Source organism: Dioscorea cayenensis, chromosome 20, assembly GCF_009730915.1.
Source record: "Dioscorea cayenensis subsp. rotundata cultivar TDr96_F1 chromosome 20, TDr96_F1_v2_PseudoChromosome.rev07_lg8_w22 25.fasta, whole genome shotgun sequence".
NCBI classification, from domain to species: Eukaryota; Viridiplantae; Streptophyta; class Magnoliopsida; order Dioscoreales; family Dioscoreaceae; genus Dioscorea; species Dioscorea cayenensis.
In genome coordinates this window covers 32,995,985-33,023,525 of record NC_052490.1, presented here as the reverse complement: position 1 = coordinate 33,023,525, position 27,541 = coordinate 32,995,985, and the positions used below count along the sequence as shown (strand labels likewise).

Below are 27,541 nucleotides of genomic sequence, written 5' to 3'. Positions count from 1 at the left end.
AGTTAATTTCTCACTTCAATGGAGTCGTTGCATCCCTTGAACTTGCATAACTCATCATCTTAGATGTTACAACAGCCCCACTATTTTTGGGTTTTTCAACTTCATCTTTCCTGACGAGCTTTGGTGTGAAATCAAAACCGTTAAATATATCGATTATATCTCATTAGCATATCCATTTGGACCACGAGCAAAGTAGTCTAGGATTCGCCGGTGATGTTTGCATTTCCTTGTTGCTCAATTGTACAGCTATGTAATATCATACATGAATTAATTAAAATAATGCTATAACTTAAAATGTATAAAGTAGTCAAACGCTGAGTGCACTTATAATCAGCAAAGAACCAATCATGGGAAATGTTTCACTTTTGTATCTCATAAGTGAAAGGCATTAGAGGCGGTCGCCTCTTAATAAATGCTCCATCTTCCTAAATACAAAATTAAATGCTTCAAATAAAAGAATTTGATTAATATAATTTAGCACACATAAAAAATTTATATGATAGATTAATCTTACTTTAAAAATGGAGCAACTCCATCAAAATTGAACAACACATAACGATGTGCTTGCACCAAGTTTGGTTATCAAATTATGTCAATATGAGACCCTCTTACGCTTATTACTACTAAAGCCTTTATTTTTTCCTTCCAATGGTCTTACAACAATTTACGAAATAGATATTTCCTCATCATTACTTGTTTGATCTTCTTCATTTCTAGTTGATTGATGAGCTAGTTTTAGGTCCCACTAAATATCATGAAGCAAAGTTAAACATTCATTAGCTAAATAGCCTTACGCAATCGAACCCTCTGGACTGATAGCTCTATATTACGCTTTCACGTCTTAAGCGTAAGAAACTATTCAAATATAAAATCAAATATAAATATAATATTAAATATAAAATTAAAATTTAGGTATTTAAAATATAAATGACTTTGCAGGATACAACATACTACCTCTCAACAAAGGATAAATCATAGATGCTGGACAGAAGCCAAGTGCTTGCTTCATTTGCTAAAATGAATCACCAAATGTACCATTATGGTAAAAAGGCCGGAGAAATTTTTTTTCCCGTTTCACGCTGAATATTGGAAAGCATTCGATCCTCAAACCGTCCAAAGTCACTTTCTTGAAGAGAACAGAGCGAGGTCTTTAAAAATTGGACAGTGATTCATTGGGCACTTCGTTAAAGAACATCGTATTACTGTGGGAGAATTCACGTTAATAAATTGGCAATCATAGCTTTTCGGTCCTATAGGCTTCCACGTTGTTTAGAGATTTTTGGCAGCCGGAATATTAGAAGAATATTCCTCACAGGTTTCTCATTTCACGCCAAGAATCTTCAAAAGTATTTTCTTAGGCTCATCGATATAGGCTGTGGTAAATGTGTTGAATATTAGTGTCGGGGATGAGTTTTGGGATGAAGGGTACTCCACGAGACCCATTCAACAGGTCAAGTGCGGACTTATAAGTGTCCTTTGATTTACATCTTGTCAATCAATGTAAAGATGTTATCACATACATTTTTCTCATGTGCATGACATCAAGATTATGATACAATAGAAGATGTTTCCAATAAGGCAATGTGATGCTCTTCTTTTCCAAGGTCCATCTTGCTACCATTCATTATCTTCCACTTGTCTCAACACTTCAATACCGGATGATGGTAATGGAGCATTTTCTAAATCTTGTGTCCCATCAAAGAAAGTTTATCATTCTGAAACCTATGGTTGAGTTTCAACCATCTATGATGGCTCATGTAACAATGCTTTCTACTATGTTTTTAACCACTTAGAATTGGCATCATATCACAGCAGGGACATGCATACTCTCCTCCCAGTACTCCATCCGAGACAAATTGGCATATCGTGAGGAAAGTCATTGATTGTCCAAATAAGCTGCGCATGTAATCGAAAAATTTGATTTTGTGGCCGCATCAAAGTCTCTATACTAGCTTCCTAAAGCACTTGCAATTCTTCAATCAGCAGTTTGCAAGTATACATCTATATTGTTTCCGGTCCTTTTAGACCGAAATAACAAGGAAAGAATAAAGTTTGAGCTGCTTCATACACATCCATAAAGGTAGAATTATAAGGTATCAAGATAACGGGCCAATCATCGTGAGACAATAGTCATAGTTTTGAATGGATTGAAACCATCAGAAGCTAATCCCAACCGAACATTATGAGGATCAGAGAAGAATTGAGGATATCGAGAATCTAATTCTTTCCAAGCTTGAGAATCTGCAGGGATGTCTTTGGCATCCATCTTTGATACGTTCATCGTTCATGCAAGTCATTAGAGAGCGAGTTTTTGAAGACATAAATAACCTTTGCAATCTTGGAATAAGAGGAAACCATCGTAATATTTTTGGTAGCTTTTTCTTTTTGTAAAAAGCATCTTCAGAATCACTTTTTCCATCATTCAAGCTCTCTTTCCATCTTGAAGCTCCACATTTTGTGCATTTGTCTTCATTTGCATTCTCCTTCCAAAATAGTATGCAATCATTGGGACAAGCATGAATTTTTTCATAACCCAAACTTAATGCAGAAATCATCTTTTTCATTTCTTGATATGACCTTGGCAATGTATTACCTTCTGGTAGAACAAGTTTCAGCAGCTCTAGTAATGCATTGAAGGATTTGTTGGTCCACCCATTAAAACATTTAATGTGGAACAAATAGATAGCAAAAGAGAATTTTGTGAAATTCTTGCAACCCGGATATAATTCCACCTCAGCATCTTTAAGCAAGCTATAAAAATTGTCACTATGAATTCTGTGAGTATAATGTTGGCCCCAGTGACTTTCTTCTGATTGCATATTATGGACACCAGCATTCATATCTTCTTCAGCCATCATATCATGCAATAACTCATGAATATCATTGCCAAACACTATTTCTTCTTCATTACTTATAACAGTAGAAGGAGCTACTTCCGTGGTTTCCCCATGAAAAATCCATCGAACATATCCTTTAAGAAAGCCATCACAAATAATATGATCATATGCTTCTCTTCTGGACACCCTATATGTGTTCACACATTTAACACAAGGACACCAAATTTTACCATCTTCGGATAATTTGGCAAAGGCAAAATCTAAGAAATTGGTCACCCCATTTATATACTCTTCACTTGCTCTTAATGTAAGGTTTATCCACGTTTTATCCATAGGTTGAAAAATTAACACTGAAATAATAACAATAGATTTAAATTACTTGTGAGAATTAAAAAAATTAAAATAAAGAATGATTTATAATATTAGTGTTTGCATATATTTTATTTCCACATGCCAATACTTATTAAATAGTTTATTGTTAAATAGTTTACTAATAATGTCAAAAAAAAAACTTAGATGACAGTCTACATGATTTCTTTGTTTAGAATATGTTAATTAAACTTCCCATTACACTAACCAATTCTACATGATTTATTACAGATGACAAAGCCATGAAATTGACTAATGAGCATGCATTTTGATCTTGTTTGCAACTCCTAAACTTAATTAGATGTCATTTTATAAAAGTAGCAATACAAGATTATCCATTTTACCTCCAAATAGTTTCTCACTAGGAAATAGTTGATTTCAAGTGCTTGACCCACCAAACATGCCTTCTTGCTTCACAAAACAAGATCCCTGCAAATATTCCACAAACACAATTCGTATATTTATTAATATGAGAAAGTAAAGTGTATGCATCGTTTACCTGTTAGAGTTTTGCAGGTTTGTGATTTGCTACCTCAGTTTAGATGATTCTTGTTGATAGTACTGAAACATTGAGTAAATATTCTTTTTGGTTAGGCATTTCTAACTTTTCAAAACATGCAAACAAGAAAAAAATATGTCTGGAAAAATACAACATGGTATTGCTTAAAAACTAGAAAGAGTAATATAGATTCATTTGATATATTTATTTTAAAGGAGTTTCTCACGTTGCATGTATGAACTTGTAAAATTTGAACTCAGATAAATAGTTTTGCATGTGATTACTGTCTATTGTTCTACTACATTAATATAAACTTAAATGATTGACAAAAGTATATATAAAAAAAATGTCTGGAAAAATACAACATGGTATTTTTTTTTTTTTTGTTATGTAGTTTGCATGCAAGGGCAGGGGAACAATTTCTGATGGCCGCCAGTGTAATCATTCAAAATGATAGCCCCAAACATGAAATATTAATATGTAGATATATATATATATATACACACACTCCAAGGCCACATCAATCAAATGCCGACCACCCAAATACAAAGAAGCACACATTAATATCTTGGAAATAGATGAGTGGTAATTAATTACCATGACTGTGAGAGCTCTCTCTTAGTTGTCATACATATACATGATATATATTCATGTGTATATATATATATATATCATGTATATGTTATAAAACTAAATAATAAAATAATAATGTGACATGAAATCAAAGGAATGTACTATGTTATAAAATTAAATAATAAAATATTTATTATTACATGTGTCTATTTATTTATTTATTTATTTATTTTCTATATGTATATAATGTACAATGAAACCAACATTTACTTTAATAAATCTTAATGACGAAAGGCATCAATATTTCTAGACATAGACTTATTGAGTCCGGGTGATGACGTGGCCAAGGCACTACTCATGGACAAGGTTTTAGGTGAAGTAGAATGGGAACGATAGAGTTCACTTGCAAATTGTGTTACATGCATCTTATACAAAAAGTTTGGATGTCCCATATAATGTCTTTGCTATATCTCGCAGTGGGAAGTGAAAAAGAGTAGAGTTTGCAAAGGTCACATAGGAAGGTTGAAGACGGGTGAAAATTCAAGCTGATCTTGGTATCTGATAATTTTTTTTTTAGTCCAACTCTTCTTTTAGTTCTTAATTGTTACCATATGTAAATCTTAAATGTAGTAATGTTGTTCAGGAACAATGACTGAACCAAGGATACCATTAATGAGGCTCTAATTATAAAAATATTACTGGAAACAATAGGTTGAAATAAAAAGCAGCACAAGCAACAGAACCCTATATTTGACAGAAGAAATCCATTCTGTAATAGAGCATAGTAAGCATCAAGCTAATAATGATGATGATAAGCTGATAAAGGAGAATAGTTAGCTCACGAACATGATTGTTCTAATAGAATCATTAGAGGTGCCGGACATGATTCACACATTTAATTAAACTTCTTCACATTTTGGCCATTTTAATATTGCTTGCAGAATCTCTCACTTGATGTTATAATTAAGTGTGTAAGCTAGCATGTAGCTTAATGAATTCTATTCAATATATAATAGTTCATGGCCCCTCTTACTCTTAGCCATGAATTCTTCTAGTGCCAAGAGACGTACGCAAATTAAGGCATATCTATCAACTACTGATCATGGTCATGTATGCTAAAAGTTTGGTTCTCTAGCTCTGCGGTGTGTCTCTGGTCAAGTGGGTTGTGGATCCCATGGAATCCTTCTCTCACGGGCTCAATAAGACATCTTGCTGGCTTATTTTTGGGAGTGGGCAGTTGAATCCCGAATGCTTGTCCTACTGGCTACAGCCCACAGCTTGTCATGGGCATACAAAGTTTCAATTTTGTTATTGCATAATCTAAAGATCAAGTGTTCAGAGAATCTCTGAATTGATTATCCACGTGAAAGAATATAAAGGGCAATGAGTGAGATATTGCTTCTCTACTATTTTTTTTAAATAATGTAAAATCTGTATGCTATACTGAAATATTGGAATTAATAGTATGTTAGCGTATTATTTTCATTGAATGTCCCCAGTTTCATTAACTTTCCTTACCATCTATCTGTACAACATTCAATTGTCACATCAATGTTCGCTGGTTTCATACCGACAATCTTGAAGGAAGTTCATGCTTTGTGGTAGTGTGGCATTACCTCACTGTTCATGGCACCAAACCCATGCTGATATGTATAAATATTTTGCTTCATTCTCGGTATAAATTAATTAATATATAAAGGAAGATTGAAAGTTCATTTAGATTCAGAATATATAGGGGGAAAAGAGTATCAGTTGGCTGGCACACAGCCATAGGGACATTTATCTATATATATATATATATATAAACTAGGCTGGGAGGTCATGAGAAAGGCTAATGCGCATCTACAGAAAAGAATTAATTAGAAAGTCTGGTCTGAATCGTCTGATGCTTGTTCAAGGTTTTCAATAATCATATGGAGTTCAGAACATAACTGAGATACTTTGGGATCATTCCAAAACAGTTGAACTATTGATGCATTCGCTGATTTTCTCTTCAATATAAACTTGTTGACCAAGTGGAATTAAATTTGATTTTTATAAATATCCCGGGAAAGTTGCATGATTTTATTGATTCCACATTATGTGATCTTTTGAATGTACGTTGTTTAAAGACCTAATCAAAGTTTAATAAATTGTCCGGAGAAAGTGTGTTTCACTCACTTAACTAGCAATCCTTGCTGTACACATGCATACATACACACATATGAACCAATATAAATGTGTCGCCTTAACCAAAATATCTAAGCTTTGATACTCTAAAATAACTGAATAATTATGCAGAAAAAATTGGTTTCAATCCCTCAACTTGCAATCCTTACTGTCTCTGGCAATGAACAGAAACACAAATTTTTGTCCGACCACAAACATATATAACGTGCATATGAGTATCTAAAAGACGATAATGGATACAAGAATTTTAGGACATTGATCCAGTAGAACGAAGAAACTTATGATCGTCAAGTTATTAGTTTGACATTTAAGTATAATCCTATTACATTCATATATATATATATTGGAACAAATTTAATGCAAACCTAAAATTGAATCACAGATTTAACAACTCTTTACCAAATAAAGATTGAACATTCAATTTCAAACACTTCAGATCTGTGTTATGCATTATACAACAAAAGCTGAAATATTTTGCAAAAAAAAAAAACTCTAAGGTATAGAATCTAGTCTTGAGAAGAAATACCAATCAGCAATCCATCATACTGAATTCAAATCGACAAATAGTCACATAAAAAACAATGAGAAAAGGTGTTATCAATATTTTCTTAATTCAATACTTAACTTTGCCATGGCCAGTACCAAATCTGGATGAATAAAAAGAAAGGTCTCCGTATTTAAACAATTGATAACCAACGGTTGAATTTTTGTCAGTACTAAATGAATACGAGCGAACCACAAATAGTTGGGACTATCAGTTTCTTGTTGTCAAGCAAGAAGTTTTATTTCCCACAGTCAAGACACACTGAAGATACTTTTATTTCTAGCTAAGGTATAAAATAAAATATCACAACAAGAACATTAAACAGTCCACAGATACAACCAACTTACCAAAAAACAAAACCTCAAAATACAACATAAGTCTCAAGAAGATCAACAACCATTGGCAATCTGTCACAAAGAATTCAAATCCACAAACTTCTGCCACATCTAATCCAATAACCCGCATAGTTAAAACATAATTTCAATCAAATGCTTGTTCAAGTTTAATTCCACTTTGGAATCAATAAAATCATGCAACTTTTCCTGGATGGTCTTGAGGGAGAGTTTATATACCTAAACTAACTAAATTGGTCACAACTAAGCAAGATACCAACCAGATGAACTAGATTCAACAGCCAAGACAATCAAATTTGAGGAAAAGAAGAGAACAAGCATACCTCCGAGTAGGAATCAAGGATTAATTGACAGGTTTCATGGAGATCCTGCCATCTAATTCGAGTGTGCTTCTCCCCCACCAAGGTCTAGGGCACAACAGAGAGATAATTGAAACCAATTCTTCAAATTAAAAAAAGGAAAAAGAAGTGGATGAATACCTGCCAGCCAGAAGGTTTAGCGTTTCTAGGGTTCTTGCAAGGATCGGTGAAGCAAAAGCTACTGTTTTTCTTAGAGAGAAAGAGAGAAAGAGGAAACGATGGACGCCGGATCCAGTACGGTAATAATCCTTCTTTTCTTTTTCCTACTTTTTTTGGTTTGGAACAAAAAAAAAAAAGGAAAATGGTGATCTATAGATCACAGCCATCAACAGAGAATCAAATGGTTGTGATTAAAACTAGAATTTTATTTATGTTTTAATATTAATCTAAATGAATTCATCGCCGAGGAGATCTTCGTGCGCGGCGAGGATTTGGGATTTGATTCTGTTGTGGTGGTGCCGTGGGTCGTTATCACCTTTACTTTATTTCATTTTTTTTTAAATTTCCCCATTTATTTATTCAGTTATTCCTAAATTAATGAAATAAAATTTTAAAAAACCAGCAATTTCTTCATTGATTTTCATATTTTAAAAATAAATAAATAAATCAGGTGAAGTACTACTACTCTAAAAGGAACGAGACGACGGTGGCGAGCCGACAAGCAATCGGGCGAATTCCATTTCTCGCCATGCACTTGCATGCAAAAGTACAAATTCTTTTTTTGTTTGTTTGTTTTTTTTAAATATTTATATATTCCTACAATGCCCTTGAATGGCAATAAAAACAGTGAAAGGGGTATTATGGGAAGGAAGTGGTGAAATTAATTTCGGTATGTTCGAGGGTTGAAGGTTTCTATGAGATTGACCATGCTCGGGCTTCCACCAAAGTCTCTCCCATTCTTCTCAATGAGAAGGGATGAAGATGGGTTTGTTGATGTTTTAATAACTTTTTGTTTTTGTTATATAATAAAAATTTATGAAAAAAATATTTATTATTTATATTTTTATAAAGTTTTTAAGTTTTTTTATAAAAGCTCTCTTATTCATTAAGTATTAATTATTTAAATTTAAATATTATAAAAATTAACAATACACCAATTCAATTTAACATGAAAGATTATTTTTTTTATTTTTGTATGAAATACTTACAATTTCATTAATTTATATAATGAACATTATTTGTTATTATACAAGAGCAAGTAAAACAATTATTCATTAAATATTTATTAATTAAGTTTAAATATTAAACAACTATCAATAAACCAATTTAATTTAGCATAAAAATTAATTTTATATTTTAACATTATCTTTTAATAACATGCGTTTTTCTATATATATATATATATATATATATATATATAATATCATAATCCAATGTTAAAAAGTAATTTTTAAAAAAATAAATCAAAATCAAATATTTATTTACCAAAAAAATAAAAATATTTTTTTAGTAGTTGCAGTAATGAATGCTAATATTTTTAAATATTTATTTCAATAATTATTTATATTAGTCAAATAAAAAAATATATAACAAATTAATTTATATAAAAATAATAAGATAATTAATTTTCATAAATTTGTAAATTAATTTAATTAATTTATATATCCAATCGATATTCATTAGATTGTTATTTTTTTACTGAATGTGCTTATAATTTATAGAGTAAATTATCATGACATTATTTTTTTATATTTGTTTTATAATGATTAATTTTTAATGTAATTATTATTCTCAATATAAATCTCAAATTTAATTCGATAATATTATTATTATTATTAAGCCCATGCTCTACTAAACATAAATATAAAAAAATTAAATAAAAATTCAAAAACATATAGCTCTACCAATGTAATGATTTCAGTCACTAAATGTCCGATCTATTCTAACACTTTGTAAAAGATTCATTGGTATAAATAATATATAGCTACTACATTTAACTATTGCTATAGAAAAGTATAAGTATAGAGTAGTAGTTATACCAACGGAACAATATCCGTAAGTAAATGTCATATTTATTCGACAAATTGAATGTTCCGTTGGTATAGATAATCTATAGCTACAAATTTGATCACATTATAGATAAAAAGTCTACCTATACCAATGATTAAAATCCATCAAGAATATCTTATATATAGTGACAGCTTTTAAAAGTATCGTCAAGAAAACCAAATCTATAGCTACTGAATTTAATCTACTTATCGAAAAAGCGCAAGATATGGCAATTTTTTTGTAGTGCTGCATTTTAGTTACAGTGATTACATTATTTTCTTTTTTTATTTAAAAAAATGAATAAACTCGCATAATTATTCAATGAGAAGCAAGGAACCGTATCAATAATTTAAGATGACATTAATAATCTATTAACAAAGACAATGGAAAGTTATCTCATAAGGAGTTACCAAAAAGAAACAGATAGGGTGGTATTAGCTTTTATTAAGGTTATTTTCAATAAAATTTTAACTATTCCTGTTTTATAAATTTATTATATATTAATAATTATCAATTTTTAGTTATTAATTAAAATAATAATAATTATTGATTATTAATTAATTACACATAAATTAATATTATAAATAACTACTTATAATTATATTAATGGAATAATAATTTTATATTTTTCATTACAATAATAAAAACAATAAAAAAATATAAAAAAATATAATTAAAAAAATAAAAAAATAATGTCGAATCCCCAAATTTGGGGTCAGACTATTATAAAACTCACTTTGGGAGTGGGATTTGGGTGCACTTACACCCTAAATCCCACCCCAAATTTAGGATTTGGGTGTAAGGTTGGAGATGGTCTAATTACGTGAATTGACTTAGAGATTTTATTATGTGAAAACGACTAACAGTGAAATAATGATGATTTATTATTTATATTGAAAATAATATATGACCATAACCCCACTATTAATTGTAATATAACAACAGTTAAAATTAAATTTATGTAATAATTCTCCAAATGTTTGTTGTACCATGATCGTTGATGGCGTTGTGGTAGAGAGGAGGACGCGAAGGGCGATGTCGTGGGAGTGAAGGGCCATTGGCCGGTTTTTAGCCCTCGGTCAAGAGCCGGACGTTGTACTTGAGATCGCCATGCAAGATCCGATAGTGGTTGCCGCGCAGGCCCTGCCGCCGGAGCTCGCGCTCGAGCCTCTTCGGCGTCCACCAAACCCAATTCAACGTCCTCCAAACCCACACTACCAACACTATCACCAAACCCCATATTATCATCATCATCAATACTGGATCAAGACCAGGCAGAGCTATGGCTTTGGGGAGTCATATATAAATATATGAAAAATAGAAGGAGCAGAATAGTTAAAAGCCACTTTTATTCAGTGGTTCATCCACTCTGATTATAAAGGCAGAAGCTCATGTGTTCAACTTGCACTAATTAGTATTATAAATAGTAGAAAGTGGCATGCATATTACTATAAACGGTTCAAAAAAATATAAAATAAAAACAGTTGCACAAAAAAATAAAAATTAGGTACATAATATTTTGATTAAAACTGTCAATAGTTGTAATAGTAATTCGGCCAACTAGACTGAATCCAACAAATTAACACTTCAACTACTGAGTTCTTTACTGCATTGCTATTCATTTTACTGTTATTATATCAATGTGTGCCTGTGCCTCACTATGTCTACTTTTTCCAAATATATGAACATTAGAAACCCACATGTTGAACCTGCTCGTAACACATAAGTTTTATTTTAAATAAAAAAATATATTATAAAATAACTAAAATATTTTTAGTTTAGCAGCATTTGCCCCATTACAAAAAAAATATAATTTACGGGATAATTGTTACTCAAGTTCAAAAGTTGTTGAGTGTAGTGGTGCTAAAGGGTTTTTTTATTCTCGGAATTGTATATAAATATTTATTTTTAATAAACTCACAATATATATATATATATATATATATATATATATATATGTTAGTGCAACCGCATCTAGTTATTGGCAGTGATTTGACACCCTAGACACGTGGACGTGGCAAACCAAGGTGACAAAGCATAATTGATGATGCGACAAGCATGGTGACATGGCAGGGAGACTTGGAGTGCAAGGCAAACATCTCGAAGATCTCGATGGAGCTATTTTTAGTAAGTCTCCAACATGGAGCCAAAATATCTTGAAGATCATGGTGAAGCTATCTTAAAGATCTTGGTGGAGTTATTTTTGGCAATGCCTTACAACTTGAAGACAAGATCATATCAAGTACCATATTTAGGTGATTGAAGATTAAATATGGTGGAGCTTTAATTAAAGAAAAGATCTATTCATGGTGTGAATGCGGAGAGATATGATTTGAAGAATCCTTGATGAGAATCATCAAGTCTATTAACTAAGAGATTTGAGGACCAAACTTGGGTGAATTGAAGATTAAGTTTGGAGAATCTTTGAAGACCAAATTTAGGAGAAGTTTGGCAAGTTTCATGGAAGAGCGACAAGGACGCGGCGCCCCTTTTGCGGGGGACTCGCGTGATGAGGAGTCGAGGAGGTAGGCTAGTTGCTGGCAGTCGGGATCGGGAGATTTGGCTGCATCGACTCGGACTAAGCACTGACCGGGAGGTTGATGGGTCTCTGAGGTCAGTCTGCGAACGTAACTTGAAACTCGATCAAGTCGGCACATGGGCCATGTTGCAACTTATGTTACAACAGGAGTCTAGCATGACTAATTTTTAAGGTGTTTTTAAATTAGTAGCCGCTGAGATTCTAAAAGAGGTATGTGCTATATTTGGGACGCTGAGCGTCCTATATAGCTACTCTGCTCGTAGATTGTAGGGTGTGACTCTTGGGGAACTCTTGGAGGAGAGTGTGTGAGCACCGACAATCTAGAGAGGTAGTGTTCATTATCAGTTGAGTGAGTGAGCAAGTGTTTTGTACTCATGTATTTTCACCTCTTTTAGTGGATTGTTTTTCTCCGGGGCTTGGCCCCCGCACGTAGGCGAGAGGAAAGCCGACCGGCTACCAAACTTGTGTGTCTCCTTCTTGTTTGGTTTGTGTGAGTTTTCTTCGAGTGTCGCGAGTGTTCACTAAACCACAAACCACATCGCGCGAACTAAAAAGTGGTATCAGAGCTTTGGTCGCCGTTTTTCCTTTGGTTTCAAAGTCGGCGAGGTCCTAACAAGTTCCATTGATAGCCGGAAAAGAAGGAGCTTCCGTCACACCACCACCGCTGCTTAATGGATCCAACTATCCATATTGGAAGGCTCGCATGAAGGGCGCTTTATCAAGTCTATTGATGAGGTGCATGGATTTCTGTAGAAGAAGGATGGTCTCTTCCTACTCTAGTTGATGAAGACGAGAACGTGATCATGAAGAAGAAAAGCTGTTGGAGTGTCGAAGACATGCGCAAAGCTAATGCTAATGGAAAAGCTCTAAATGCAATTTTTGGAGGTGTTGATGAGAACCAGTTCAAGTATATTGCAACATGCGAGAGTGCCAAGAAAGCTTGGGAGATTCTTCAAACCATTCATGGAGGGACCAACTTGGTAAGAGAATCTAAACTCCAAATGCTAACAACTATGTTCGAGAATCTCAGGATGAGAGAAGAAGAGACAATAGCCATGTTCAATGCAAAATTGATGGACATAGCAAATCAGGGCCTACCACTCGGCAAGGAGTATTCGGATAAGAAGCTAGTCCCGGAAGACACTTAGATCTCCCAAGAAGATTTGATGCTAAAAATTGCTGCAATAGAAGAAGCAAAAGATATCACAACTATGAGACTTGATGAGTTGATGGGATCTCTCAAACATATGAGATGAATCGAATCCGGTAGAAGAGAAGAAGATATAGCTCTAAAAAATTGAAGCAACAAGCCCAAAAGAGATGCAACATGATCGAAGACATAGAAGAAGAAGGAGAAATTGCCCTTTTGGCCAAGAACTGCGGGCAGATACTTTTGAAAAATTCAGGAAGAAGACAAAGCGGAAGATGCAGTCAATACTCACACTTCTATACCAACCGACGAGAGATTTCGAAATTTCGAGCTATGCAAGTCCTCGTTATAACATCGCTTGCAACACCTGAAGAAGCTCGTTTTGCAGAGAAGTGATCGAAAAACAATCTTCTTCATGGGTACCAACTTCAGTCTTGAAAAAACTTGACAAGATGCTCATACAAAAACAAGAGTCTTGAAAAGAGTTAAAAAGAATGTCAAGAAAAAGTTGAACAATCGTCGAAAAAGACCATAAACTATATGAAGAAAGGAAAAAGCTAAGATTGATGAGTTACCTTTTCAAACAAGTTCACAACATATAGAAGAGACATCGAGACAAGATATGCAAAGTTGAAGGCGATTGTGTTCTATCTAATGCTCATGAATACAACCAAGTGAAGTATAACATGGAGAAGAGACAATATAGAAGACAAGTTCCTACATGCTTTCATTGTGGAAGAAGAGGACATATAAGACCAAAGTGTCATCAAACTCGAAGGAAGATATGAGGAATCATAGAGTACTTGGAAAAGCAAAGAAGTGGATTCCGATATGTCACTATTAGTGGTGTCAAAGGGCACATCCGTCCAAGATGTTGGAAGATGAAGAAAGACATAAAAAGAAAACAAAAATATAGAGGCAGACTCCTATACTAGAGAAAAGAAGAAAGAAAGCAAGAATGTATGGGTCAAAAAAGGTTATTTAGTGGGGTACTCTTCATCAAAAAGATCCTCGGAAGACAACTGGTATTTTCGATAGCTGGTTGTTCACGACATACGATGTGCAACAAAGGTTTTTGATGAATTACAAAAAGAATGTCCAACTCGGGTATGTGACTTTTGGAGATGGTCGAAGGTCAAGTAGTTGGAAAAAGGAACATTGATGATTCCTAGGGTATCCAAAATTGAAAAATATTCTGCATGTATAGGGTCAGCAAATCTTCTAAGTATAAGTCAACTATGCGATCGAATCGCTGGTAAAATTCACTCACATGACAGGGTGTGTTGTCTATGATGAAGCTCGGGTCATTGTGTTCCTAATCGGTTCAAGATCTTCGGATAATTGCTATTTGCTAGAGAAACTGAAGTCTGTTATAACACATCTTCGCAATATCACTCGAAATTTGGCATCGTAAGCTTGGACATCTGGAATTACTGGGAACTCGATGAAGATTACGGAAATAAAAGCTCGCTAAGGGAGTGCCCTAAGCTACAAAAAGGAAAAGATGGTGTATCGCGACCTTGTAAACTGGGAAAAACAAAGTCGTGCTTTCTCACAAAGTCGTGCAAGACATTGGTACAACAAGAGGCCTGGAACTTTTGCACATGGATCTTATTGGACCCACACAAACAGTAAAGCTTGTCGTGAAAAAGATATGATTTGTGTGTGTTGATGACTATTCTAGGTACACTTGGGTGGACTTCTTGAAAGAAAAATCAGAAACTTATGAAGCCTTCAAGAAGTTATGCTTGCAACTCCAAAATGAGAAAGAGTGTCAAATAGGAAAGATTGTCAGAATTCGGAGTGACCATGGAAGGGAGTTTGAAAATGCTCAATTTGTAGAATTTAGCAAGAAACATGGGATTCGTCAGTGAATTTTTCAGCACCAAAAACTCCTCAACAAAAACGGAGTGGTTGAAAGGAAGAATCGCACTTCCAAGAAATGGCTAGAGTTATGTTGAATTCAAAGAAGTCTCTACAAGATTTTGGGCGAAGCAATCAATACGGCATGCTACATCATCAATAGAGTGTACATTCGGCCTTCAACCAACATGACACCATATGAAATTTGGAAAGGTAAAAGGCCAAATCTCAAATACTTTCACATCTTTGGAAACAAATGTTACATTATGAATGATAGAGATCAGCTGGGAAAGTTTGACAAGAAAAGTGATGAAGGATTATTCATGGGATATTCTACAACTAGTAGAGCATACTCGAGTGTTCAATTCAAGAACCAAAAAGATGATGGAGACCATTAATGTTACTGTTGATGATTTCCCTGATATGGAGACTCAAGGCACATCAAGTGAGCCAAACAAGCATATCACCCGTAATAGCGAATTAGCGTATGGAAGAGTTACAGTCGAAAATGTTGCAACACAGGTTACAACACTCAACTGCAAGCAACACAGACATCGGCTCAGAGTTTCGTGACAGACAACATAGTTATAACTCGATGTCGCAATCGGTTACAATGAGATGAAGTCATTCCGAATCGATGACGTATGAAGAAGATAATGAAGACAAAGCAGCCTCGAACCATCCTCAAGAATAAAGAAGAACTCATCCTATTGAGGACGTGGATTGGTAATGCGACTGATAGGAAGAAGAACCAGACGCACTCAAAGGATAGATTATCGAGAACGGGCTGGCCACACATGTTACATCTCTCATTGAACCAAAGAATATCAAAGAAGCTTTTAGTCTGATGAATACTCGGACGGCCTGCAATGCAAGAAGAGTTGAATCGGGTATTAGTTCGACGAAGTGTGTGACATTGGTCCCAAGGCCAAAAGATGTGAATGTTATCGAACTAAGTGGATTTTTCAAGAACAAGACTGATGATAAAGGCAACATCACCAGTAAATAAAAGCAAGACTAGTGGCTCAAGGATATACTCAAGTTGAAGGAGTCGACTTTGATGAAACATTTTGCATCAACAGCTACGCTGAATCCATCGATTATTGCTAGCGTAGCATGTTGTATGGGGTTCAAGCTAGCATCAAATGGATGTCAAGAGTGCTTTTTCAATGGTTTTCTAAGTGAAGAAGTATTTGTGGAGCAAACTAAAAGGCTTTGAAGATCCTCAACATTGCGACTCATGTATTCAAATTGAAGAAGGCACTTTTATGGCTTGAAGCAAGCTCCTCGGGCTTGGTACGAAAGGCTCACAAAATTCTTACTTGCAGAAAGGGGCTATCAAAGAGGGGGAGCGACAAGACTTTATTCATAAAGAAGTCTAAATCGATCTTATGGTGGCACAAATTTATGTTGATGATATCATATTTGGTTCTAACTCTCACAAAGGCAAGTGGATGAGTTTGTTCATCTAATGCAAGAAGAGTTTGAGATGAGCATGCAGTAGGTGAATCAACTACTTTTGGGTTTCAAATCAAACAATGCAAAGAAGGAATTTTTATCTCAAACCAAGTATGCACAGAATTTGGTGAAAAGATTTGGCTTGGAAAAGGCTAGACATATGAGAACACCCATGAATGTGAATCAGAAGTTGACAAAAGATGAGCATGGAAAAGATGTAGACCCAAGTCTCTATAGAAGCATGATTGGAAGCTTACTCTATCTGCACCAGCAGGCTGGACATATCTTTCAGTGTTGGAGTTTGTGCAAGATATCAAGCAACACCAAAGGAGTCTCATTTGACAGCTGTTAAACGTATCATCAGATATGTTCATGGTACTGTAGAATATGGAATTTGGTATTCAAAAGCACTCAACTCACATCTTGCAGGGTATAGTGATGCAGATTGGGCAGGGGAAACATTGATGATAGAAAAAGCACTCAGGAGGATGTTTCATCTTGGTAACAACTTGTTACATGGTATAGTAAGAAGCAAAGTTCCATTTCACTCTCCACTCGCAGGTCTGAATACATCTGCAAAGCAGGAAGTTGTTGTACTCAATTGTTGTGGATGAGCAAATGCTTGAAGACTATGGCTTACAACAAGGGTTATCGACTATATTTTGTGACAACAAAAGTGCAATTGATATATCCAAGAATCCAGCTCAACATTCCTCGCATCAAACATATTGATCTTCGACACTACTTTATCCGAGATTTGGTAGAAAACAAGACAGATGTTATTGATTATGTTGCAACTGTGAAAAAGCAATCGGCGGACATCTTTACCAAAACCCCTTGATGCTACAAGATTCAAAAGTTGAGGGGTGAAATCGGCCTCGCCAAATTTAATACCTATTGGGGATCGCGAAACGACCCGCATCTCGCTGAGCTTTTATTAATGTCGCTTTCGCAGCAGAAGAAGGAGTTCGACGACAGGGGAGCTGTATGAATCAGGATTTCGAAGATAGAGGAGTTGTAGAAGAAGTTGTAACAAGACTTGCAACAACCAGATGAAGACTTTTGGGCATCTATTCGTATACAAAGTGGGGAGAAATTGCCTAATGCACGAGTTCCAAACCGACTGGGTGTATTTTTTGTGCTTAATTTGTACATCACTAGTTGCGTGTAATCATATATTTTTGTAAGCAACTAGATGATGTAAAGTCCGTGTCCCAGATGAGTCTGAACAGGAGTTGGACAGGAGTCAGCCCTGGGGCAGAGGCCAGTCAAATTATGCCAAAGGGGAGATTGTTAGTCGCAACCACACTAGTTATTGGCATGATTTGACACCCTAGACCAAGTGACGTGGCAACCAAGGTGACAAAGCATAATCGATGATGTGGCAAGCATGGTGACATGGCAAGGAGACTTGGAGTGCAAGGCAAACATCTTGAAGATCTTGATGGAGCTATTTTTAGTAAGTCTCTAACATGGAGCCAAATATCTCGAAGATCATGGTGAAGCTATCTTAAAGATCTTGGTGGAGTTATTTTTGGCAATGCCTTACAACTCAAGACAAGATCATATCAAGACCATATTTAGGTGATTGAAGATTAAATATGGTGGAGCTTAATTAAAGAAAGATCTATTCATGGTGTGGAATGAAGGAGATATGATTTGAAGAATCCTTGATGAGAATCATCAAGTCTATTAACTGCAAGATTTGAGGACCAAACTTGGGTGAATTGAAGATTAAGTTTGGAGAATCTTTGAAGACCAAATTTAGGAGAAGTTTGGCAAGTTTTCATGGAAGACGACAAGGGATCGTGCGCCTTGCGAGGGACTCATGTGATGAGGAGCCGAGGAGGTAGGCTAGTCAGGCCGCAATGGGATCGGGAGATTTGTCGATCGACTCGGACTAAGCATGACCGGGAGGTTGATGGGTCTTGAGGTCGTCCGCAACGTAACTGTAACTCATCAAGTCGCTAGCCGTACCATGTTGCAACTTATGTTACAACAGAGTCGCTAATGCCTAATTTTCTAAGGTGTTTTTAAATTAGTAGTCATGAGATTCTAAAAGAGGTATGTGTCTATATTTGGGACGTTGAGGCGTCTATATAAGCTACCTTGCTCAGAGATTGTAGGTGTGACTCTTGGGGAACTCTCGGAGGAGAAAGTGTGTGAGCACCAGACAATCTAGAGAGGGTAGTGTTCATTATTGTTGAGTGAGTGAGTGACAAGTGTTTTGTACTCATGTATTTTCACCTCTTTTAGTGGATTGTTTTTCTCCGGGCTTGGCCCCCCAGACGTAGGCGAGAGGAAGCCGAATCAGGGTTACCAAACTCAGTGTGTCTCCTTCTTGTTTGGTTTGATGTGAGCTTTTCTGTTGTGAGTGTTAAAGCTAGCACAGTCAGCCCAAACTATATAAACACATAGCTAGATATATATATATATATATATATATATATATATATATATATATATATATATATATATATATATATATATATATATATGACAGCTTCCTGTAGCTCTTTTCATTTTTTTAAATAGGTATCTTTTAAAGACAAATTAATAGAAAAAGAAATTTTTATTTTATTAGTTAAAGGGTTAGAGGCCAGGCGTGGTGTCATGCTGGGTGAAAAATAATGTCGATATTAGTGAAAAAATGGACAATACTATTATAAAATAAAAATTTTCAGATTTAAAAATAATCACTAGCGGTGGTCCTGGTGACAGTCTCATCTCATCGTAGAAATTATAATAATAATAATGAGTTTTTCATGTCTAATGGAGTTATTGTACCTGGCTCGCATGTGTACGGTACGTGTACCCTTGAATTTTTTATTTTTACTTTTTCTCTATTTTTATGATATATATATATATATATATTCATCTTTTAAAAAATGAGGAAAACTAAATGAAAAGCAAGTTCTCATAAACTTTTAAGAATTTAGCAGTGAAATTACGATTCTGAAATTAGACAAACAATTTATTATTATTATTATTTTGATAAAAGTGGATAAACCACAAATTTATTAGAAAATCAAAATAACAAACAAGTAGAAGAAAACACACAAGAAAATAATAGACAACAACAGAAAGAAATCAGAGACAAAAGGACGTTACACCAGCGGTGTGACAAACGGAAGCAACAAGAACCGAGCAGGGAACCCCGAACTTTAGCGGGAAGACAAAGTACACCAAGAGGTAACAAAGGTCAACTCAGTCAGACTAAGAAGGATCAATCCTGAAGAAGTGGCTGAATCAAGTTGCTGGCGAGGTCCGCAGATCTGACGCTCAGAAAGTCGAGAGAGTGCTTGACAGTCTGAATGGAATCACTGGATGCAGGCAAACAATTTATAGTTTTACATGTTTATATGAGTTTTTTATTTTTTATTTTTAAAAATAAAATAGATAAACCAAACCCATAGCTTTGTTTATTCAGATAGAGTTGTAGAAAAAAATACAAATAAAAATTCGAGTGTAACATTAATTCTGGCAAGAATGAAAGATTTTTCAAAGGGTGACAAGTGACACTCACATAATGGGGTGTCAAAAGAACAGATATATATATACAGTGGTGCATCAATTACGGTGGTTTAACAACCCTCTAAAAATTTATTATGTGAGACAGGCTAATACACTAGGCAATTAGGGCCTGCCACATGCACCCAAAAGTGATATATTAATGATTACAACCACACAATGATAAATCCCCCTGTCTTGCAATTCCGGAGGGATAGAGATACAACACCTTCTATAGAGGACTCTGTGAACAATGGGTGACTAGTATTGATATAGTATTCTTACAGTATATCTATAATATGTTTGCACAGTACTATATATAGTGCTGCTGCTTAAATGATTAAGCCTTGCAGTATTCACCCATCATTCATGTTGACTTCCACTAAGTTATTTAGTGGTTGTCATTTAGTTTCATTTTATAGCCCGTGTTTTTAAATTTAAATTGGCTCAGCGGGTAAAACTAAGTTGTGGGTAAAACTAAGGGGGTGTTTGGATGTCAAGATTGGAGTGGGAGTGAGGGAGGATTGGATGCAACCCCTTGTTTGGGTATGCATCAATGGGAGTGAGGGAGGATTATGGAGGGAGTGAGACTCACCCATGTGAGTGAGTCTCACTCACCACATAATTGGGGGGATTGTAGGGGGATTGGGCAACTTCAATATGAAAATGACTAATATGCCCTTATATATATATATATCATGTTTTACAAGGTGTTTTTAATTGTTTTGATTTTTTTATTACATTGTTGTTCTTATGCAAAAGAAATAATTATTATAGTTAACTTCTTTTATTGGAATTATTTTTAATTTAATTTGTAATTAATATTATTAGTTAATAGCTAATTAATGATATTATTACTTAAATCTAAAAAATTAGAATGAAATTATAGTATTCTAAAGTTAAATATTTATTTTTGATAATTAACTATTTATATTTTTTAAATATTTTTAAAAGATATAATTAAAAATAACTCATTATTATTATATGTACAATAGTATTTGTTTTGCATAAAGGACATAAGTGTTATTTTATCATATTTACTTTCTTTACTTTTCTCATTCCCAATAAATTACACTCTCCAAACCTTACCAACCAAACACATTCTTTATTCTCACTCCTACTCCACTCCCCCTCATGTCACTCATATCCCATTCCTCCCTAAATCCATTCCTGACAACCAAACGCCCCCTAAGTTCGATTGAACCTGGCTAGGTCACCGAATTAATTTTTATAAAAATCCGGGAGACTTAAAACTTGGATTTAACTTGGCTGACCTGGTCGATACCCGGTAAATTGGTTGACATGGCACCAATGGGCTGGTCTATCAGAGTTTTTTTTAATGTTTTTTTTTACCCTTTTGCTTGAATATTTGTGTATGTGTTACTTTTTATTAACTGTGTTTAAAGGTGTCAAACGGGCCCGCCCGGGCCCACATGGCCCATGCACTATGCGTGCTCGGGCCGGCACGGCCCGTCAACCACCAAGGTCGGCCCAGCACATGGCCCAGCCCAGTTATATTATATTTATATTTTTTATTTTAAACCCCAAAAATATGAAAAAAAAATGCCCTAAAATTGCTAAAAATATATAAAAAAATATACTAAAATTCAAAAACATAGAACTAAAAGCCTTATTGACTAAAAAAACAAAAAATATACCAAAAAAAATTTTTAAAAAGAAAAAAACTTACATTTGGCGTGTCGGGCCATGTTGGCCCGAAGCGGGCCGCCGGCCGTGCCGGCCCGCGGGCCGCAAACCCCTAGCCCAGCACGGTCCGGGGTATGGGTCATGCCTGGCCCGAGCATGGTACTGTAGCATAGTGCTTGGGCCAAGCACGGCCCAACTCGTGCCGGGCACGGCCGTGTGACACCACTAACTGTGTTGTTGCTTTATTTGAATTTATATTTTAAATTATATTAAACTATTATGACTTGTTTGCTGAGTTTTACTTTAGAATATTTAGTATTTATAAATTATAAAAAAGACTATTTATTTTTGTATTTTATAAAAATTATTTTCAAATATTTAGTGATTTATAGTACATTTTATGCATTTTATATATAATTAATTGGGTAATCTATAGAGGATCAACTTAGCAAACATTATACTTATTATCAAAATTGAAGCCCCAGTTTCTACCGCAAACTTCTACCCAATAAGTGTAATTAACTCCTCCCTTTAGATTATAGCGAAGATCTCAGTGAACAAACTAAAAAATATTATGGGCCAGCTAATAGATGTCTTATTGTCCGTCTTCATTTGGGACAAATATATCATGGATCATGTGGTTGCTGCGGAAGAATTAATATTTAATCTTCAGAAACTCGGGAAACATTATTAAAATTGGCTTCGCAAAACTTTTTGACTACTCGAGGCTTTGGCCCCAAGTGGATAAGTTGGATTAAATCTCTTTTGGGCACCTCCAAAGCAACAAAAATTGATCAATGGCTTTGGCCCCAAGTGGAAAAGTAGGATTAAATCTCTTTTCCCTTTGCTCATTGTGTTAGTTGCTGACACATTTTGTCATATGTTCGCACATGCGCTCACTTCTGATGAACTCTTCGAAGTCCTGATATGACAATATGGAAAACAATGTCATGCCCAGTATGCTAACGACCTCATCATTTTAACTGCTAAGAGAATAGAAGATTTTTTTTTTTTTCTTTTAATACAAATTGAATTGAACAAACAGCTAATAAAAACAAGAAAACCAGACTACTCAAAAGGATCGAAGGCCTCAAAAAGCAAGGCCAAAGCATTATGCAGCTTCCACCAGCTATCTGGGTAACTGTAGACCCTGAAGGATAAACCAGGATTATGACGCCCATAGCACATTTAGCACATCTAGCACTCTAGCTAGACCCTGATTAAACAAGGATAAACCATGATTAGGAAACCAGCCATCGTGGTAAGTCCAATACCATCTAGGGGAATATACTCTAGTGCCATATTTGGGTTACGCATCATAGCACATCTAGCACTATATATCTAGCTCCTCTTTCACCCTCCAAGAACACAATTGCTCATCCCATTCCTGTTTAAGGGTATTTCAAACATGTCCATCAACTTTCAGAAGACTTGTTTGCGCCCGACTAAGTGGGGTTGGACATCAGATCCATCATTTTTGATCAAGCACTCTAAACTCCATTTCGGGTATCCTCTAACTAGCCTACTTAGACGTTTCTATTTTTGGTAGGCGATCCGGGAGTCAGGATTAGAGGACACTCATTTTTGGAGTCAGATGAAGACTATCCTTCTTGAAAACCAAATTTCTTTCAATAGGAGGCAGACTCATGACCTTAATCAACTTAGTACTGAGCTTCATACAAACATATTGGATGCCCATTTTTAAACTTCTTGTATGGGTAGAAAATCCATTGACCATATAAGAAGGAACATTCTATGGTGGGGTATCCATATTTGACAAGCCCAATTGTCTATTGGTAAACTGGGGATGACTATGCAGACCTCGAGAATAGGGAGGATGGGAAATTCTTAAGCAGATATATTGAAGAAAAAAAAACACACTTAAATGGTATGTATGTGTGCTCATCATATGTGAAAGAAAAGTTCATATTTCATAATTCCATCTTCTGGCTTCTTACAAGTAATTTTGTGATCCATAGAACAACTTTATTCCAGTTTATTCAAATCACAAGACACGGTATTATATATAAATATATATATATATATATATATATATATATATATATATTGGTTACTATTATTTGCTAGTGTTCCAACGATTCGCGTTCACAACAAGGTCATATAAATTAGAGTTTACCCAGCCTGAGTTGAGCTCCATGCTGCGGTTGAACACTAAAAACCAGGCATGGTGCATGAGATGTAAGAAGGTGAGAGCTCAAAGGAGAAGTGCTGCAGTATCATGCTGAGTCCTATCTTAGCTTCAATCAATGCAAAGTTCTGGCCAATGCATATACGAGGGACCACCACCAAATGGAAAGAAAGCACCTGCAACTTTTGGATGCTTTTGATATCCCTTCTGCAAACCTCTCTGGCTTGAACTCTTTTGCATCTTCTCCCCAGAATTCAGTGTCATGGTGAATTAAGAGTATAGGCAATAAGAGTGTCACACCTGGAGGATAAGTAATCCCACCAACTTCCGTTGGTTTGCGTACTTCTCTTAACAACCAAGACCCAGGAGGGTATAACCTGAGAACTTCATATAGAATCATGGTCACCTGTTGTGACAAAAATGAGACAGATCATGAAATGTCTTATTGAAAAACTTAAAAAAATAATCCAGAGAAAAATATTCAGTAGTTACAATTTTCAAGCGGCTCAATCCATCCATGTCAGGTGTGTTCTTCCCGAACACTTGAAGAACCTCTTCTCTTGCCTTAGCCTGCCAGTTTGGATACATGCCCAACAAAATCATTGTCCATGTGAGCAGAACTGAAGTAGTCTCTTGTCCTGCGAAGTAGAAAAGCTTGCACTCTTCAACCACATCCTCAATAGTCATCCTGCTGTTTTTGGACTTCCCCTGCGATTCTTCACCCTCTTTCATATTAGACTCCAATAATATACCCAGAAGATCATTCTTACTTCTTTCCCCCATTCTCATGGCCTTCTCTCTTTTCTCAATTATGCCTTTAAGTATTCTTTCCATTTCTTTCTCAACTTGGCTTACTTTTTTGTTAAATGGTGTGGGTATAAACCTGATCAAAGTTCAAACTACAGTTAAGTTCTACCCGCAGATAGAAAAAAACGAAAATAAATAAATAATGAGGGAATGATATAAAAATAGGGAAGATTAATTAAAAGAAGTCATACCGGAAACCGGGGATATATGCACTTTGAGAAGTTGGTATAATAAGCTGGAGTTTCTCCATTAGTAGTTGAAATATTCTTCTTCCTTCTTCATAGCTGCTACCAAATGCAGCCCTGGAGATGACATCTTTTGTGAGATTTTGAATGTCCGGAAACACATCTAATTCCAAGTAGCCTTCATCAGGGATCATCATGTTCCATTTTCTAATTAGTTCAGCACAAGAAATGGAGAACGCTGGGAACATGATCTGCGAACCATGATTTTGTAGTTATGAGATTTTTAAATAAAATAATAAATAAATCACTCAAAAATATATTAAAAAGAGAAAAAAATTATTGAACTCATTTTTACACGCTTGGAATTGAACAATGGTTAAAAAATGTGTGTGTGTATATATATATATATATATCTATATGAACAATGGCTACCTTCAACTTTTCCAAGGCAAAAGCAGGATTGATGATTTTTCGATGTTTGGCCCATTTTTCACCGTCATGACCTACAAGTCCTTGGAATACAAATTTCACAAGTGGAGTTGTTGATTTTGGTTTGGTAAATTCGTCAAATTTCTTTGACAATATTTCTGTAATCAATTTTGGCTCCATTAAACTAACTCTTGGAATAGGTCCAAGCCAAGTGAACGATGTTTTACCTGCATATTAAAGTGCACAAATAAATCACGAAGACTACATAATAACATGCTCAATAATTAACTAGATCAGATTTTCTAAAAGGTTAGACATCTATTCTAGTGAAATGAGTGGCATCAAGTGCTTTTCTAGAGAGAAACTCAAAAGACTGAATGCTTGACCTTTAATTAAAGAGGGAAATAAAATATTGACTAGGCCAATGCGAATGAATTCTTCCTTTATCACATTTTATTTTCTCATGTCTTTAAGTTGCCCTACTTTAATATATTAAGTTGGGAAGGGTTAAAATCATTCTAGTCATCTTATACAAAAAATTAGAAAATTTTTTATAAAATAAATTAAAAAATTTGAGTTTGAAATATTGTGCATATATTTTTTTCATAATATATAAACTTACAACTTCAAAATAATAGATCATCACCACAATGGATGAATGGCAATATATTTAATTAAAATGCAGAAGATTGAGAGTTTAACTTTTCTAAACATTTTCAATATTTAGTTTAGTGAAAAAAATTTAATATAAAAAATAAATAATTTTATTATAAAATCAATAAAATAAATAAATAAAAGGAGGAACTAAGAGGAGAATAGAATAAAATAAAATAAAATAAAAAAAAGCTACAAGCCGGACTTAGGAAGGAAATGAAATAACAATATATATAGAGAGAGAAAGAGAGAGAGAGAGAGAGAGAGAGAGAGAGAGTGAGTGAGAGGGTGCATGTCATCTACGCACGTGTGTAGATTCAAAATCTACAAAACTTTGTTCTCAACTGTTGGATGGAATCCAACAGTTTTTATCAGGCTCTTATAGTGACAAACCAATGTTTTCATTTGTATTACTGTGCTTAGGACACAGTGAAAATTGGGATATACAGTAGTTTATAGGTGTTGGTTTTTTTAGCTTTGTTTTGTAACTCTAGCAGAAATCAACTTTGACGGTTCAGATTGATTGAGATACTATTATGATCAAGATTCAGCGGTTTTGATTTAATTACTGTGTCCTCAAGTTTACAATCTACACAAGTTGGTCATTACAATCTAACGATAGTTGCCATTAGCACAATGTTTTGATCGGAGATCGTGATCATAACAGTAATTAAATCAATATGAATTGTCTAACTTTATTTCTACTAGACTCACAGTGCAGCTAAAAATAACCAAAACCCTAACTATCCGTTTCTCTCTCTATCTCTCTTTTATACTTGCACTGTTGTCAACTGTAAATGTTTTACAAACGTCTGTAGTTGATGTATTATATATATAAAACATGAAACAAAACAATCACCGGAAATTTTTTACTACAAATCAAAATATCCGTCAAAGTTAAAAAGATATTTAAATGATTAGAGATGAAGATTGACTAGAACCAATTTATTTTGGAGAGGACCGATATTTGAATCGTAAAAAAACTATATAAAAATGAAACCATATATACTTGTTGAGCTTGGGTGACATTCCACAGTTATGCATGTCTCTCACTTTCTTGAATGGGGACAGTTGTTATCAAACAGATAATTCTAGCCCAAAAAGAAGAAAACAGAAAGAAAGAGAGAGTGCAGTGAATTATTGAATAGTAAAATAAGACCATGATCTTTGATGATATTATGGATGAAAGGGATGACGCGAGGTGCAATATCATGGCAGTGAAGGGGCAAAGGCCGGGATCTAGCATCCCCCATGAACCGGGAAAAATCCTTGGAATCTCCGTAAAAGATCCGGTAGTGGGTGCCTCGCAGGCCCTTCCGCCGGAGCTCACGCTCAATCCTTTTCGGCGTAAACCAAACCCAATCCAAGGTCCTCCACGCCCACATTAGCAACACCAGCAGCACCACAGCACATAGCATCATGATCATCATGGTCAACCATTCAAAAGAGGAAGAACAA

General features: G+C 34.8%; 1 pseudogene; it reads right to left on the bottom strand.

The window, feature by feature from the left end:
- Positions 1-23,853: 23,853 nt before the first annotated feature.
- Positions 23,854-27,541, bottom strand: LOC120251209 (annotated as a pseudogene).